The sequence below is a fragment of the Ictalurus punctatus genome, chromosome 20, assembly GCF_001660625.3.
Source record: "Ictalurus punctatus breed USDA103 chromosome 20, Coco_2.0, whole genome shotgun sequence".
Classification (NCBI taxonomy): domain Eukaryota; kingdom Metazoa; phylum Chordata; class Actinopteri; order Siluriformes; family Ictaluridae; genus Ictalurus; species Ictalurus punctatus.
The window spans coordinates 13,994,512-14,000,548 of record NC_030435.2 but is presented as its reverse complement, the minus strand read 5'-3'; positions in this window follow the sequence as shown (position 1 = coordinate 14,000,548).

Sequence of the window (6,037 nt, the reverse complement as noted above, 5' to 3'; positions counted from 1 at the left end):
GAGACATGACCCACTTAATTCCCATTTTGGGGACAGTTCGTCACACATCCAACCGACGCATCGCTATGAACTCATTCATACTGGGGCCCAATTTTTTTTTTTTTAATGAATTTCAGAGCCTACAAACTATGGAATTTATATCTTCTGGTTTATAAGACTCATTGTACGCAAAGACGCGTTGAAATACAAAAAAAGCCTGAATAGAGAAAATTAAGTCATGCACTAATAAAAGGCCAACCTTACTTTTTTTTAAGTATTTGCTGGGAAAAAATGATCAAGCAGCGTATTATAAATTATAGTAAACGTATCCACGCTGTATTTACATGTATTGACACAAATCACATAACTGTTATGTATTTTAGATTATAAGTGTATTATATATGTAGATTAAATATGTATTAGGCTATTTAATTTGCAGATGTAAAAGAATGTTACTACTACTACTACTACTACTACTACTAGGCCTACTACTACTACTACTACTACTACTACTACGACTAATAATAATAATAATAATAATTATTATTATTATTATTATTATTATTATTATTATTATTGTTGTTGTTGTTGTTGTTGTTGTTGTTGTTGTTGTTGTTGTTGTTGTTGTTGTTATATTAGTCGTTATTATTGTTTTTGTTGTTACGGTTGACATTATTATTATTGTTGTTGTCAGTAGTAACTTGTTTGCTTGTTTACATTAAGTTTAGTTGCATGGCTTCTAAAGTCTTACAGAAGACATCATTGAGAGCAAACGGAACAAAAGTGAGCGTTGGAAATAAGGTCCCCATTAAGCAGTTATCGGCTACATTAACATCTCTCGGTCTTTGTGAGCATGTGAAGCAACTTCAAATGTTGTGTTAGCGCAGCACCGTGGGGACAAAGGCACGCGGGAGGGAAGGGCGGCCGGAACACGGGAGGCCATTCACGTGCTAACATGCAACTTGTTCTTATTCTAAAAACCAAACTTCACAGGGGAAGCACTTCAGAGGGCACCTCGTGATGCTACACTAATTCAATATAAGGGGCATCCGTGACCTTTCTGATTTCCTTGTTACACTGGAACTCTGTCAACTCACTCCTAGGTTCACTGTCTAGTTGTATGAGTAGCCTATCGACCTGCTAGCGTGTAAGGCGATTTCCAAGTGTAGGCCTTGTAAATACCTATAGAAACACTACCCTGCTATCGACTTATTAGGTTACTTATACCAAGTTGGGCATTAAGTCTTATATTGATAAAATTCGAAGCTGCATTTTTCGAATGTGAATTGTGATCCACATAGAAAATAAACACGTAAAAAGTGCACAATATAGGCTACTGCAGTATCCAATATGTATTAGCACTACATGAAATAGGATATAGGAGTTGCACAAACAATACACTAACTCAAGAAATTATATATGTATATACATACACCCATCCATCCATCTTCTATACCGCTTTATCCTTTTCAGGGTCACGGATATATATATATATATATATATATATATATATATATATATATATATATATATATATATATATATATATATATATTTCTTGAGTTAGTGTATTGTTTGTATATATATATTAATGCTGTTAAGTAAACAGTGATAGAATGTAGCTCATTTTTTTTGTTTGTTTGTTTTTGTTGTAATTTTTCTTTGCCTTATATAAAAGAATGGAATTGAACACTCTGGTCTACATAACGGTTCTGCACATATGTACAGGTTATAGGCCTACATATATAATCATGAAAATATGTTTGCGTTCATTTATTGTATTATTAGTAGGCTGTGGGCTTTTTTCTTCTTTTTTTTTTTTTTTTTAGATCAACCGGTTATATATAGTGTTTACAGTACGCAACTTCTGATTTATATTAATTTTTCTTTGCTATGGTGCTCTTACAATGGCTAATAAAGTATGTTATGATATGTTCAACTTAAAATAAGCTGTGATGATATGAAGCACAGCAGACTAGAGCTGTAACTAAATTCCGTCAGAAACTGTGGGGGGAGATATGGCCAGAAAGTCCGTTTGATTATGCTTAAAGGGATATTGGATACCCATGTCAAATCAATTCTCGAGTTAAAAATCCAAGTCAAAAAATTTCTCCGTCAGTGGGAGGATAAACATCATAAATAAAGAGGCAAATGTCACGTTGAAGAAAAAGGCAAACCTGCCGGGTTCAACTTGAATCTCGACCAAACACTGTTGGTTTTTTCCCTGGAAGGGCAGTTATTAAATTGAAGCTGGTTGAGTTCAATTCTTTAGTGCAAACACACAAAAACAGATTGCAGTCTGTAGGTAAGGTTACACATCACTGAAACGGCAATAGCCTGTTGACCTGATTGGGAACTCGATCTTATTCACATTTAGCCTACGTTTATACTTCTAAAACCTGCAATAGAGAGTCTATTTCGAAAATAATCACAAAATTAAAATATTAGTTTTTTTTATAAGCAAGGACAATCTGTAACAAAATTTTAACTAGACCTATTAAATTGATTTTCTCAGCTGCTGTGCTGATACTATTGTGGTGACACTTACTCTTACACATGCGACGAGCTGCATAATGAAATTCGGTTTTATGTTATTTTGTGATTTTTATGTTAAGTAAACAAGATTCCTAAATGCAGTGATGATTTTCTCGAGTAAAACTACTTTTCCTATTGGGTATTTTTTATACACAAAGATTAAATTAACCTGTATCGTGGAATTCGGCTAAAGAAAATTATATGTAGGCTAAACATTGTATGGCTAGTATTTTTTTAACACATGCACCTGAATCAGTCACAGTTTGCACTCTTTTCCAACTGTAGCAATTAGCGGTGCGTTCATGTCTAACCATTCTCTAAAACGCATTGCAAACTGTGCGCTTGTCGGTTTTAATTACATGCTGCTTACGAACGCAGCTCCAGTGTTTCTGGGCTATATAACCCACTGACACTGGCATTCAAAGGAAATTAAGAGAGAGATAGTGAGGGTGAGAGATAGCAAAGGCCTTTTTGGAGGTGAAGACTAAAGCGGGTGTAGGGTCTGTGCCCGGGGGCATGTGGCTGTGGCTCTACAGGATGGGGTGAGTTTATTGCCCCCGTGGTGAACCTGCATGGCGTTAGCGCGCTGCTGGTTAAATCGTCAGGTGAGTGCGGCGTCCAGCAGAGATCCGCTCAACAGGCGGCCAACATCAGAGACACGGTGAGCTGCGACATTGCGAGTGCGCTTTAAACAACCTCACCCGAGATTCACTATATTTCTAAATAACAATCAAATCTTTCGTAACCATTAATAACTTCATACGAAGTGGCTAGTACTAATTTGCAATTTTGAGAAAGTGATCATATAGGCTAGTCTGATAAGGCCAGTTTGTAAATGCATTATGCAATTTTCTTGCAATCGTTTGCCAAGTCAGAATTCATATGTAGACCTACCGTCTGGCTTGACGAATAAATCGTTTTTACTTTCAATCTTTGTAGCACACTAAAATGCTGTATTAGTGAAGTATTTGCATCCAAAGCCCAAGTTTAAGAGATCTACACCTTGAATTTCTCTTACGACCAGTAGAGGGCGCATACGGCGGCTGAATAAATATCCTCCTTTTCCAAAGTAATCTCCACAAAGAAGATTCTCTCTTCAATTCCACACATTCGCTTACCACAGACACACCTCCTACATATATTGGCAGTATTAAAAATAAAGTTGAACCTTTTTCACCATATTTATGGGTATTCTGATCCACAACCCACAGAAATGCATTGAAAATATCTCAAAGACAAACACCTAGGCCCTAAATTGAAATTTAAAGATTACACAAAATAAAGGTCGCAAGTTGTGATGTACACTAACAAATATTTATTTTAGCTCATACTAAAACACTTTAATGACATACGGCACATGATTTATGATATCAATATTTTAATTTGGCTTTAAATTAATAAACTGTATCTTGCTATACATTTCTTCCACTGCCACTGCTTACAAAAGAAGACTCGGAATGTTATTTTTAAATACATTAACCAAGACTTAGGCTAATTCACCTGCCACAGAGAGATAGATTGGAGCCAGTGGTTGAAGAGGGGACCACTTGGGGAGAGTTGTTGAAGTGAAAAGAAGCCATATGATCAACACGTAGATAAGAAGGCACGGACATCCCTACAGACGATATGAAGTGTATACAAAACGAATTCCTCCAAGACGTGTGTAAACAAGAAAAATATTCGATGAGACAGTTGAACGAGGAGCGGTATACACAGCAAAACTCCTCATGTTAATTTAACACCTACAGTACAGAGTTTACACAAGTCTAAATTACCACGCTGAGTCCTCTCCCATGATACTATCTTACATCTCTGACACAGGACTACATGTCCTCTTGAAACTCAAAACTGCGCTGGAGGACACATACGCCTGGCACACGTCCTCTATTCCAAACCCTATTAGACCTATTTGGAGATGACTAAATAATGAATGAAATAGATAAGTGATAAGACTTAGGTGCCCTTCATGCCACAAAGAGTCAATTCAAAATCAGCCATCAACCTCAATGAAGCTCGTGGCGTACAAATATTGAATTTTTTTATTCAACAGTCTAATACTTCATAATGATAATGTTTAATTGACTTTTTAATTCAGTATTCATCTTAAATGTAACCCACCACGTGTAGATAGCCATAACGTTCTGTCAAGCATGAAATTATGTATTTAATCATGACTTGACTTTTAACTCCCAAAGCTTCTGGTTTAAAGGCTTTGATGTTGTGCATCAACAACATAGCCTAAATATTTATTATGCCAAAATATGCCCATTTTATGTTTTCATTCCATTGTTTATAACCGTAACTGTAAGTGTAGAGAGTTAAATAGTATTAAAGGAAGCATATGGTCGCAGATATTTTTAAACGTTAGAAAACTCGGATCTTGACGAACTGCCGACGTCGTCTTGTTTATGTTTGCAACCTGAATAGCAATATGAACTCTAGTCCAATGAATTAACTACTGAAAAGTGGACATGATTTACTGAGTAGAAGCGATTTTAATTCCAAAAATTTTACTTAAAACCCCATCAAGTGCATCCCATCAAGACCTTTATAAGATGACTGTGAAGAGATGCCACTAATTACTGCTTCATAACGTGCGCTGAAAAGTTTCAGCACTACAGCTGACGGACAGCTCCTGTATTCTAATCAGTGCCGCTTGTTCACGCCTTCAGGCTTCACATCGCCTTTTAGCTGCGCATGGAGAACTACTAGTCATCAGTTTTATTCAAGAATTGTCAATTAAAAACAAAAAATATAACACTATTGTGCTAATAATATTCAAATAATATGACATTCAAAGTAATAATATTTTAACAATATAATTAAATAGATCCTGTAGCTGCCAGAGAGCAACTGTTGGCTTCTTGAGCAAAATCCTTAACTCGCGACTGCTCAGCTGTGCTTAGAATACATTCTGTAGAATACATTGTTGCTAGCTTTTGTTAAAAGTATTTGCCAAATAAATCAATCTAAACATAAATTAAATCAATTTGAAAAGGTTTAGAAAAAAAGTTAAAGGTTTTAATCTTATTTAAAACTTAAAGACGTTTAACTCTCATCCTACCGACTGGGGTACTTGCACACACCTGAGGTGTACTTTTTGTCATATCTTACAGGTGCTTTGTTGTATCATTCCATTTTTTTATGACCTTGTCAATCAATTTATTAATAATGACTTCATATCAGATTGGTTTCAGTTTCTGTTTTAATTAGTGCTTTTTAAACCTATCAATGTTTTGTCAGTTAAAAGCACTCAATTCCGCCTACGTAGTTTTAATAAATGGAACTATTTATTGAGTTCATGTTTCCCATAGGTCATAATTTAAAGTATCAGAAACTATCAAATAGGTAGGGGCACTCTGTTAGTCATTTTGAAGGAGACAGACACAGATGCAGCAGACACAGATGCCTTCATCATCTGGATGGCGGACTTCCCAGATTTTTCAGAACGTGGCCGACATCGCCGGATCTACGTGAGAAAGCTGGGGCATGCCATGGTCATGCCACACATGAAGAGTTGAGC